General features: G+C 34.1%; 1 protein-coding gene and 3 long non-coding RNA genes across 9 annotated transcripts in view; 1 reads left to right on the top strand and 3 right to left on the bottom strand.

Moving 5' to 3' along the window:
• LOC126921537 (omega-amidase NIT2-like) overlaps window positions 1-13,108 on the top strand; it is a 67,250-nt gene that overhangs the window by 48,681 nt on the left and 5,461 nt on the right. The window lies entirely within an intron of this gene.
• LOC126921552 (uncharacterized) overlaps window positions 1-13,108 on the bottom strand; it is a 63,456-nt gene that overhangs the window by 21,690 nt on the left and 28,658 nt on the right. For 2 of the 6 annotated variants that reach the window (XR_007712375.1, XR_007712371.1), the window contains exons 2-3: window positions 11,245-11,667; window positions 10,786-11,128 (exon numbers count right to left, since the gene is read on the bottom strand). The exons of 2 other annotated variants lie outside the window; for them this stretch is intronic. This is a non-coding gene — a long non-coding RNA (uncharacterized LOC126921552). Of the gene's footprint in view, window positions 1-8,199; window positions 8,513-9,156; window positions 9,336-10,785; window positions 11,129-11,244; window positions 11,668-13,108 lie in introns of those variants that run through there. 2 more of the 6 variants (XR_007712373.1, XR_007712370.1) reach the window with 2 other exon arrangements.
• On the bottom strand, window positions 1,006-7,270 carry LOC126921564 (uncharacterized). Its single transcript, XR_007712393.1, has 2 exons — window positions 3,789-7,270; window positions 1,006-1,113 (listed from the first exon to the last, which is right to left on the bottom strand). It is a non-coding gene; the product is annotated as an uncharacterized LOC126921564 (long non-coding RNA).
• Window positions 11,802-12,939, bottom strand: LOC126921555 (uncharacterized). The gene is made up of 2 exons (XR_007712382.1): window positions 12,507-12,939; window positions 11,802-12,410 (listed from the first exon to the last, which is right to left on the bottom strand). It is a non-coding gene; the product is annotated as an uncharacterized LOC126921555 (long non-coding RNA).

Genomic DNA, 13,108 nt, shown 5'->3' on the forward strand with positions numbered 1-13,108 from the left:
AAGAGTATCAATTAAGTAACAAACTCACGGTGACAAAGAGGTTTTCACTCGCTCGAATTCAAATAAATCGGTTAATTTGAGCGAAACTTTAGGTGCACGAGAAGCGACACGCGTCCTCAAGGACTACGAAGGTTCTACTCGAACGAATGAAAACTTTTCTCTGGCCCGGTGTGTATACACAAGACGTGCGAATTTAAAGTGCAGATTGTATTAATTGAAATAATTGGTTGGTTTGATCAAATTAATCGTTTTAAGCTGAAATGACGAAGGTCATCCAAGTAATTGATGTCCACTGTAATTATTTGTTAATCGAGCGTGGAATCGGAACGATTCGACCTCGTTCCAACGCGAATCGTTACTAAGGCAGAGACGGCAATTAATAATTGTCGCGTCATTTGTTCGATCGTGTTCACAAATTCAAATACGGCTGAGTGGCGGAAACCATTTATAACACGTCCCGTACCGCGTAGGTCGTATACATATCTCAGGATGAATTTTTCGTACTTCGCCGCATATATTCTCCATGTTAGACATACCATAAAATATTTCGTGCAATCGCGTATTCCTGTCTAATGTCAGGAATTCTCTTTCCATAGGTCTGCGTTTTCCATATTATCTATTTTGCTTATCAGTAAACATTCTTACAATTTGTGATTAATACTGTACGTACAAGAACGTTAAGTTTTTGACGTTGTAATATTTCACATGAAATAATAATGGCTGTATATCGACTAACTTATTAATTAATTAAATTCGTGTATATCAAGTTTCCTATCATTTAATACTTTCGTGTAACTACAGAGATTTGATACTATCAAATGAAATATAAAACTTGGTAAAAAAACGCGCTTCGTTAGGAAATGAGGGTAATGATGCAAATATTTTTTGTAGCCATTATATAGAATTTCGATGGTATAATTAATCAGTATCAACTTACCAGCCCCTGACGGGAAGACAAAAATAACCTGCAAGCAGATGAGATTTGCAAGTATTTTCGAGTACAGGTCCTTCATGGTTGTAAAAGATCAGGGGATGTTGTCGCTCTAGAATAGGAGAAAATCAGCTGTTTCAATAACTGCTGTGTTGGCACTGGAGTGCGTAGACCAGAAATATCTGCGACAAAAATCAGAATACATTTGTTTTCACATGATTCGATCAATTTTGTGTAGAACTAAGCTGATTGAACCTAACACGGGATAATTGTCCAACTTACGACCTTAACAAGCCCGCTTGATTCTCTATAAGTGCTTGAAATTGATGCTTGTATTCTTTCCAGATTAACAAGCTGTGCCTCCGCCCCTCCCTCCCTCTCTATTTCCTAAGATCGAGTTAGACTGCCACAACATATTATCTTTCTTCTTTTCTTTTCTTTTCTTTCGATCTTTTAAAGCCTTAAATCGCTGGTTATTATAGTGTATACATTCAATTACCCTGTAAGTCGTAAGTACATGTTTTACGTTATTTTTCATTTTCCAGCTAAATTCCACAAAAACAAGAAATATACTTCCAACGTGTTTTCACATGTCTCTAGCAAAGATCTCAAAAACAAGTTGCGGCCCAATTTAAAACGACAAATAGCACCGTGTGTCTCGTTGTGGCAACGCACGCTTCGTCAGCTTTTTAAAAGCGCTCTCTGTCTGCTTTTTTCTCTCTTCACCGCCTATTCGTTTTTTCTTAACGAGTGAAACCGTTTTTACGAGGACGGGAGCACAGAAATGACGTACTGGCAATTCTGTTTCGTGATGACACAAGCAGCCCGGTTTCAGTGAATTAATCCTGGCCCCAAGCTTCCAATTATCTCTCCCTTCCTTTCCTTTATTTTTCCCTTCTATATCGAGTTTCAGGTTTTCTAAATTTCCATTACAATCAACTATGGCTTTTCTCTATTTTACATGTTAGCCGATGATTCCTGGCAAAAGCATCGGCTGTAAAAATATTTGGAGTTGCAACAGCAACAAGTGTGTTTTCTCAAACAGAAAATATTGGAAGCGTACTCGTTGGCAAAACAGTTCACGGATAGTTCGTCCTCTGCTCGTTATTTGTTTCAATACCGTTAGCAAATAAATTCATGAAACATAGTGTATCGCATAAATTGAAAATAAAAGCTTTGCGTATACTTGGTAGTTGAACTTTGACTATTATACGTATGTTATATATGTAGTATCGTGGACAGAAGGCCTAAGATATCTGCCGAACCATAAACAATGCCGCGAGAGCCGCGGCATCGTCGGGTACATCAATGTGTCGTCGGTTCTTTTTAAGTGGATAGTTTCGTGGAAAGGGCCTGCGTGACTCTGGCCACGGGCGTTTCGGGACACGTGTCCGATAGGACGGGAAAAGACAAAGAGACGCTAAAGGCAGTGTTAGTTGAGCAGCCGGAGAAGACGGATGCAAAAGGTGTGCAGAGTGTGACTTGAGAAGCGAGAGCGAGCGAGTGTAGAAGCCGAAGAGTGTGAATCGGGAAGTCGGAAGCCGTCTATGAGAATAAGACGTACGACAGCATTGTAATCATTTCGTTGCTTCGAATATTATTTATTAAATCAAAACATCATTACTTGTCCTTTCCTCTAAGACCCATTAAGATACTACATATATATATAGAAGATTGCTTAGAATTTGGAGCTTAATAACATATGTCAAAATCATTGACATTAAAGAAGGTGAACCTTACTTACCAAATTTCCTTCCGTCAAATGATACATAAAAATTGAAAAAAATAATATACATAGTTTTGACTTTCTTCCGCATTATAATTTGAATCACTCGATTTATTCGACTAAAGATAATCAAGCAATAACCTCACTTTACACGTATTCTCATCACGTGAAATAGATCACATCAGGGATTTTCAAAAGTCGATGGAATATTAATAGCGATTAATTATTTATGGATGTATTCTGCACGGTTAAAGCAATCGCCTAGTGAATTATCGAGTTCCAGGAATATGAGCGGTAAACAGGATTGCAGCTATAAATGACTCTCTAACGTGTATATTAGAGATGAATTTGATCATTTATCCTCATAATATGAAATACTCTTTCAAGTGGAAATCATAATTAACAATTTCTGGCAGCGAAAAGTAAATAAATCGATACGTTTAAATCAATATTAGAATTTCTTAATATTTTTATCAAATATTTTTATCAAATATTTTAACATCGTAGAAGTGTCGTTGTAGAGAAACATTAGGTTGTTCCAAAAGTTTCTTTCGTTTTATAAAGAAATGATAGATGTACGATATTTTTTCTGTATCTATCATTTCTTTATAAAACGAAAGAAAATTTTGCGACAATCTAATAGAAATTTAGCTTTAACACAATATAAAAATGGATTGTTATGCCCCTAGGAGATAAGAACAATATGATTAATATTAATAATGAATACGTTAACGTAACGTAAAGCAGCTTTTGCAGAAGGCTATTAAGGCTATTGCTGAAAATGTTTACTAAAGAATGATAACATGAATTTTCTTAAGTACCCCATTTGATACTTAATCTACTTTGTAAATACTGTACGTCCTAACTTTGAAAGAATGCAATTTTAGCCAGAATGTTTCAAATTACCTAGCCGTATTGTTTCCATGTAATATAATTTATATTTACATTATCTCGCGTAATTCTTTCCACTTTATTGACTTCTAAACGTTAATGTAATATAATTTTTATAATATAATTTTAATCGAAGTTATTTAAAATTTGTAGTATCTCATCCCTACTAGAATAATATTAACAAATGTGCAGAGCTCAAGTCGAATAACACCGGCTCAGATAAATGATCATCAAACTTACTTTTGTTATCGTCGATGTCAGTGATTTTAAACCAGCCAACGTCCATGGCAATCAATATTATTTAGCCGGTCTTAACGCAATGTAAAAAGCAAAAAAAAAAAAAAAAGAAAAAAAGAGGAAGGAAGGAACAGGGAAGCAAAGAGATAAAACGAATTTTTCATTTTCTCGAAACTAGATCGAGTTTCAAGCTGCTCGTAAAAGAGTCTGTAGCCAATCCGACTAAATTCGACGAACCGCGCTTCAAAATTCCCAGAGAACTGTGATAACCATCGAAATCTGTACAATTTGTCGATTCATCGCTTGATTAAAAAATGGAACAAAATGAGGCTGATCAGCCGGCCTTTGAACTTCTAATGATCCCTATCGTTATACCCTAGGTTGAATGCTACGATATAAGCCGAGACAGCTATAAGTAGGGTTCAAGTGATTGCCGCCATCTATTATTCACGCGTTACACATTCGCCAGACGGACGCGTCTAACGGTTGACATTGTTTTCTACCCTCAGTTCCAACGCAATTACGTTGCTACGTGCAATCAAGTCTCGAGTGAAGCTAATGATAAGTTGTTGTTCGATCCTACACAATTACTAAAATTATTCAAATTAAACTAATTTAGTCTAAAAAAACAAGTAATTTCGTTATATATTTCCTTTCATAATAAGCCATGGTTGGAATATAGTAGCTGACGAAAATATTCGTATATTTGTAGAAACATTTTAGGGCTGTATTATGCATAACGGCACTATAGAATTAATACTGTAACAGAATTCTACTATCATGGTTATGCTGGTAATATTCGAAACAAATCTGAAAATCTATGTAGATGTTGTAAGATATTCAGTACGAGTACTGTGCATTACTGGTATGTACATAATCACGACGAGATAAGGAAGGTACTGTTCTCTATTGCTCGTCGCTACCCGTTGCTAGTAGCAACGTACTATGCATATATATCTCGTAAAGATTTTAAATGTAGCCAACGAGACCATTTTTAATATTTGACTATCGTGACCCATTACAGTTTCATCACTTTCAATTAATTGAACACGACCCGCACCTTAAGACTAAAATACACAATATAAGTATGGCACAGAAAATCTTTTAAAATTTACGGACGACTATTTATGGTATTTAAAGGCAGCAAAGATAATAATTAGCTGCAGATTTGCCTCGAATCGTAGCATACAATATGGAATCTGATTATTAAAAATTACTGTGGAAATACAGTGGATTTCCATAAGATATTCGTGCTTGTGGGATTTTGGAAATAAATTCTTAACCCAAATGGACGACCTCGATACTCGAGAAATTTTGTGAAGCTGACGTCAATGGCGATATGTACTGTTGTTGTGCTATCATTTCATAGTAAGCTGTATTGATTGCACTTCTATTCACGGAATTGATTTATTCCACACAAAAGTTGACAACAATAATCGAAAAAAGAAAAATATATTACCACCTTTCACATCAGCATACACAAGCACATAGGATTTCACACGAATATACACACTTGTAAATTCGACGAAACGATCAAATTTAATTATTTTTCGATTTTTCGGGCATCAAGTACTACATCAAACGTTACACATCAAACGTTAAAATACGGCGAGCATACAAAATGTACAAACCACTCTAAATTAATTAACTTTGAACGTTATTGATTAATTTAAAAAAACCACTGTTGCGTTGAGTTTTACATTTTAAAAAGTTGTTATCCGTTTTTGCTTTGTTTAAAACTAAAAACAGGACTCATTGTAAGTTCATTGTAAGTCGTAAATATCCCTTTTATTTATTTAAACAAACAGATATTTAAACAAACAATTTATAAATATGTAATTTATTTACGTATATTTGTAATATCTGTTTTATAAATTTGTACAACCATTTATCCATTTATCTATTTTATTTGCATATAATTTTTATAGACTTTTTTTTTTCTTTTTTAAGAACGAAAAATTGTGAATTGTTATTTTAAGACATGTCAGGCTGAAGCGATACGCGATATATATTTCTATTCGGATTTCACCGTCGTCGTAACCGATGCTATTGGAAACGTTTCACAATAGACGTCTTAGAAGCGCTTGCAATGTCCGTCATGTGTAAGGCTCTACCACTGAATCGCGGCTGCCATTTAGTGATTAAGGTCGATCACTTAGAGACGTTAATCCGCCATAATGGTGAGCAATACATCGAAGCCATTATTGAAAGCATAGTTACGCTTTAATTTCATCGATCTTATTCACAAATAAAAGTGTACAAATTATAGGATTTCCAAATATTTAGTTTAGTTAAAAGGAGATATGAAAATGACAGGTATATTCAAAGGATAAAACAGAACCGTACGATTGTAAAGTTTCAAATCATTATAACTATTTAAATTTGAAAAATCCTACTATATTTATACAATATATTTTTATTAAGAATGGAAGAAATTTCGAAAAATCCGCCAACACTTTTTACTGTCGTCTTGAAGCACACCATATGTTAAGCTTCTTCGTCGTTACAAATTTTATCGCGGATGTAACGAACGTTTCGAACATGTAGCACGCACGCGTCAACGCCTACATTTGGATTTTAAATATATGTTTTATGCATTAAATGTATTTGTACTTTCTTGCGCAATTTCTTTTAATTTGTTACGATATGGAGGGTTTAATTACGTTTAAGATATCTATCTGAATCCTTTAAATTCAAAGTTCTTTAAAAAATTACGTTACGTAAAATAATCGTTTTTCCACCTTATTGTATCATAAAATAGTTACTTAAATTCATATTACTTAAAGAATCTTCCTACAGAAAGAATAAAAATGAATAAAATCCTATATGTTAAATTTTACGTGGTTGATGGAATACATAGCGATGACGAGAACTAACTACAGACAACAAGAAACTATTAGCGAAGGCAACTGGTGACTATGAATGTCGTCTCTATAATATGTGGCGACTAAGGAGAACAACTACCAACTACGGATAACAAGTAACAACCAACTGTCTCGTTTCTAAGAGGCAACTAACTTGCAATTATCCTCCTTTGATGGTTTCTGTAGCGTGATATACGTCTTGAACGTAGTTAAAGAATATGGTCGCTGCTGAATGGCGATTTGACAGCAAGGCGATCCCGCCAGTTCAAAGCTTGACATTGCAAGCTACCGAAAACCATTAATCTTGTTATCGAATATCTAGCTTTCAGAAGAACCCTTGTGATATGATATGACGTCATGACATTTTTATGACGAAGATGAACAAACACCGACCTCTAACGAAACAAATTTTTATTAAGTGCCGTATGTGAGTTGCAGGCCGGCCAACCAAGGAAATTTATCGAATGTATAAAGTAAACTATATATACGAATATATTGGATATATCATAAAATGCCCGCGTTATATCGTCCAACAGCATAAAGAAAGCTAAATTTAAGGAATTGAAAAATTGAAATACCAATTATAAGAGAGTTAATTAAATTCAAACCTATCGATGGTCTCATAAATTTCCTGGAAATTGATATCTTTCGAGTTCTAAATTCTCCTTAGAAAGTATCATAGAGAAAATATGAAACTTGAAAAGTACATCACGCTGATGCCTCGATAAATCGTCGTGTCGATAAATCCATGTGTCCGAGCGATGAATTTTCCCCAAACAACAAAAAACTGAAGGGAAATCTTCCTTGAAGGACGTGACAAGGTAGGGGAAGCGGGAACAATGATCGCGCGATAAACTGATGGTGTACGTATAGAACGAGTGTTGCGAGAGAATTATCGAGAAACAAAAAAAAGAAAAAATAATCGTTGGCCGGCGCGACTATACGCTGTCGACGGGCAAACAGCGACTGAGACTAACTGAAACGAACTCTGTCACAGTATGAGCACGGGCTGCGTTCGCGGGTCGATCGAACACGTTCTGCGCCTCTCCTCGGCACCGGCGTCAAATCCACCCCCGATGGCTGCAACGCACTGGTGCACTTGGTGGTCCTTCCTTTTTCGTGTGATATTATACCAGCATCTGTGATGCCATTTCAAAGACCGCAATCAAATCATTAAATGGCAGATTAAAGCGACGCGATAATATTACCCCAATATTCGTCCGTAAATGTTACCGTATAGATGTTTAATTAAGCATTATTATGCTTCGAATAATTTACTATCACATGAATCGTTCCACAAGAAAACATATGTTTCACTTTTCCCCGTAGTATGATTGTAATTTATAACAAATATTTATAATTTATAATTTAAAATATTTATAACTCACTGAAAGTATCTTCTTGTCACGATTATAGCCGTAAAATGTCAAATTAAAAGTACCAAATTAAAAACATATGGTATCCCGAAACCAAACGTACGACATGGCGAATCACGATGATACGATAAAAATTGATCTATGTCTTGATTTATTCAAACAGAACGAACTTACTCGAACTTTTCCAGAATAAACGATTTATTCGATAATATCCGTCACCAGCTTCTCTTCCTTCAACGGTAACAACTGACACCGAAAGCTCGAGAGACCCGAACGGTGAGACGTACCCAGAAGCAATGCAGTTACCTGGGCAAAGAGTCCCAAAGACCAAGGACGTAGGAAATTTCGAGAAACGGAAATGGAAACTGGAGTGGCGCGTCAATCAGCACTGACGGAAACTAATAAAAATGGAAAAAACCAAACTAATTCGTTTCACAAATTATTAAAACGATATTATTCAAAATTTCACTCGATTTTCTCACTGCACACGTCAATATTTGTCGAAATATCAATATTAAAAAGTTAATAAAAAAAATATCCTCTTTCCTCATACCTGTCTTTCTCCCGAGCGGCGAAGGAATACTAGAATGTTCGAGAACAACGGATACTTTTTGATTTTATCTCAATATCAATTTCAATCTTTTTAAACGAAATATAATCTGAACGATGAAACGTTTGATCAAATAATGTTCTTCGTTCGATGCTAAAGGAAATTGAGAAGAAACATCGAAAATTCGTTAATAAAACGAATTTCTTTGTTTCTGTGAGATAATAAACTTGATATACGTATTGGTTTTTAAAATCAATATAGCTAACCAATGGGCACACTTTTAACAAGGGCGATGGAACATACCAAAAATCTTTCAAGATGGTCTTGGCAACGGAAGAGTCGAAAATATGACAATTATAAATGAAAAATTCTAATATTTTACAGCTGGCAACGATAAAGAACTCCAGATATTCTCCTAATTAATTTACAACAAATTCGCGTATATGATCGATAGCTGACGTCATTGTGTCCCACAGCCCTTGTAAAACGATAAGAATTTCCTGGAAAAACTTGTAGCCACGAAATGAAAGAGATGATAAAACTTCTAACAAGAGTACTGAGACGAGCAACTTTGTACTTACCCCTTCGGAGTAGGGAACGTGATTAAACGTCCGCGAGTTCGAAACTTTTGTAAGTCACTGCACGGCCGCTGCTTATGGTGGAAATGTAATAGATATAAGTACAGAGCGCGTGAGCGAACTAAAAACGCGATATAGGGGTAAAGAGAGAGACCGTTCCGTTCTTCTCTAATGCCCGCGTACTTGTGCCGGAAATGTGTAACAACGGTAAACGAGCGCCGTCAGTGTCCACTAGTGTGCATGCCTGATTAAACAAGGACAGAAAATGCTTATATACAGCCTTCTCTTTCTATTTCCATGTCGCATCCGTCTTACTATACAGTAGACGGGATTCGACTATTCCATCATTATATTCGCACCCTGCTTATGTGTGCGAACAAATCGTTCGTCTCCTGTTTGATGCTCAGTTTTCAACGGAGTTGAAGGGAAACATTATAAGAGAAAGGAAGTGACGGATTGTCTCAAAGTAATAAACGAAAATTCTCGTAACTATCGAAAAACGATAGTCAATACAAGGATATCATTATCACATTTAAAACTATCACAATGAACGGTGATTTATCGCTGCAAGGTACCACAAATAAGATATCTCATAATTTGCGAAAAGAGGTAAGGAATATTCTAGATTTTAGACTTTGGAACTTCCATGACAGTCATGAGTGTGTTTTGTCATTGATTTGCCATATTGCGTTTTTCACAATTGTTGTTCATTTTTTGTGATATTTTACACTCGCACATAGTATCTATGATTTTTTCTTTCGATAATTCTTATAATTATTGTCAATAATTAATTATTTATAGCCATTTACGCTGTATTATATATCATTCAGATTTATCTTTGCACGTATCAAGATAGTAGATAACAAAATTATGTGTAACAAATTTATTAAACTCGCAATGTAACAGAAAATTGCATGAAAATCTTTATATTATTAATAATTATTGTTAATAATAAAAAAAATAAATGTCGCATTAGGAGGAGAGTCGTACTTCGGAACGTAATCGGAACATATTGTACCTTATATGTGATTATTTGGAACGCAATGGGTGAGTACATTGCAATTTAGATATCTTCTTAGTTGCAATTTTTTCGAATAATATCGGTGACCAATCGAAATAGAAATTAGTGCGGAAAGAGGGGAAGGAACCAAAATTTGAAAATCGACATCGGTAACTCAGTAGTTATAGAATAACTCAATCGATAACGTAGATTAACTAGTTATAAATGAAAATATATTTAAATTCAAACTTTAAAAATTAGAAATTAAAAAGCAGAAGGCAAAAAATTATCGCCGAGGATTTATATAATAATAAATAAACAGTACATTCTTTTTGTCTGTCTTACCTAGAAATAAAACAGTTAATTGATGATTATCGTATAGTGTGTACTCATAGCATAAAATTTGTTCAATGAATTAAAAATTATATTTTTTAGATATGTAGACATTAGCGATGTATTAATCCGGGAAGCTCGTCTACCTCGGAAATATCGAGTCTGCGACAACGTCGATTTGGAAATTATTCTTACAGAATATGAAAATTATTACAAGATGAAATTCCAAAAATATCCTATATTGTGCAAGAAAATAACTGAAAAGGAAATAAAGACGAGGGAAATGACAAATGCGAACAAAGTGTAAGAATTTAAATTATTTAACACTATTCAACGTTCTCAACGTATTCAACGTATCGATTACAATATCATTCAATCTTCGAAGAAGTAGTAAAACGTGTCAAATCTGTTAGCAAACAAACGAGAAGTGAGTCTGTATCTGGGTCTGTGAAAGGGAGGAATGCACAACAGAAGATGAGGGGTGATGCTACGGATGATATTAATCTCGCAATGACAGTGACATCAATTTTCGCCAATGAAAGCGATGAATCTTCATCAGAAGAGGAGCTATTTAACATCTTAATGGAACAATCCACGCAATCAAAGATATCAAAATAGGCTCAGAAGCTTTATATAGACAATCTGGAATTACGAAAGATTATTGAAGACATTTCATGCGTAAGTTATTTTCGATTAATATACGTATTGTAAATACTGATTTCAGTAAAGTTTTAAATAACGAATTACATAACACTTACGGAAATTAATACGGAGATTATGCGCCATTTCATCTTTGTATTGTCGCAGGAAATCATACTGACAAAATTAAATGTATATTGGGACAACATTGTAGGCCTAGAGGAATGTAAATCTGCTATTAAGCAGGCCATTGTGTATCTCCTCAAGTACCTTATCTTTTTCAAAGGCCCATTTTCTCCCTGGAAAGGTATTCTGCTATACGGACCACCTGGTACAGGTAAGATACTCGTATTTCTTTCATTCCCGTACATGTTTACAAGCAATTACGAAATAGGGAAGACGATGTTGGCGAAGGCAGTCGCAACAGAATGCCAATGCACCTTTTTTAACATAACGGCCAGCTCATTGGTGAGCAAATGGAGAGGTGATCCCGAGAAGTATATCCGTCTAAGTTGATTTCCTTTGTCTACGAAGAAGAGATTCTAGAATATATCATATATAATAATAATCATATATAAATAGAATAGTTGTTTGGAAAACGAAATGATATTACGTTCGTGATGAAACAATGAATTTAAGGAATTTTGAATATAATATTTAATAAATAATAAATACATTTGTTAAACTGAACAGGTTTTATTTGAACTTGCCTATAATTTTTCGCCTACAATTATTTTTATCGATGAGATTGACTGGATAGGCACAAATAAAGGAGTAAACTGTACATTGTCTGAACCTGCAAAGAGAATCAGATCAGAACTTCTTTCTAGATTGGATGGATTAGTATCTAACGAAAATTCTAATGTAGTTCTTTTGGCTGCAACTAATTGCCCGTGGTATGTATATCACCCTATTTCAATGTTTTCTAAGTAGAAAATATCTTAATATCATAATTATTCATTATCTTAATCTTAATTATTGTGTTGTGCGGAATATTCCTTTGTTATTATTAATATAACAGAACAATAATATTTATTGTAAATATATTATTACGGACATTGATGCAGCTTTACGCAGACTTTTTCTTGAAAAGAAAATATACTTATCATTACCAAATGAAGTTACTCGACTTGGTATGTTCAAATTATACCTTAGCAACCAGTTATTAGAGAATATGGATATTGTAAACCACATAATAAAATCTACTGAAAAATATTCTTGCGTGGATATAAAATTGCTTTGTAAGCAAGCATGGCTGCTAGAAATAAGTCCAATATGGGAAAAACTTGAAAAAAAAAAAAGAAACATCTGTTACGACTTTGAAATATGAATTAAAGAATTATGAAATAATAGCAAAATTGTTAAAAACAATGTCACCTACAGTTACGGATGTGGATAGATATGAAGCGTGGAATAAATATGTATGCCATAAGAACATATTTTAAAAAATATAAATGGTTATCATATAAAAATATAAAAATATAAAAATATAAATGGTTATAAATTATTAATAGAATTATAGTTCGAAAAATTGTTCGTATGCGTGCATGTATGTGTGCGCACGGGCTATAAACAAGTTTGAAATGTTCGTTCTACATATATACGTGGTATACATATTCCCTTATAATATATAATATGTGTAATCTGAGTGATAATATATCCACGTATTACATATGTGTTAGTGTATTTTATCGATAATCTGTCTTTTATTTCCTCTTATCTTATTAACGCATGTATGGGCGCGTATATGCGCCGGGCGAAAGCTATGGTTATATATGGGATTGTTAACAAATAAAAATTAATCTAGGTGTTATTAAAGAAATTTGTTTCACCTTCTAAACTTTTTGATGATTGGTTTACTTTGAATATTTTGCATATCTTTGCATATCATGAGCATTTTGTACATTTCTATACATTCAAATTTTCTATGAATATAAAATGATCCGCACTACTATCTACTTCATAGTATACTCTATACGTTTA

The sequence above is a fragment of the Bombus affinis genome, chromosome 10 (assembly GCF_024516045.1).
Source record: "Bombus affinis isolate iyBomAffi1 chromosome 10, iyBomAffi1.2, whole genome shotgun sequence".
NCBI lineage: Eukaryota > Metazoa > Arthropoda > Insecta > Hymenoptera > Apidae > Bombus > Bombus affinis.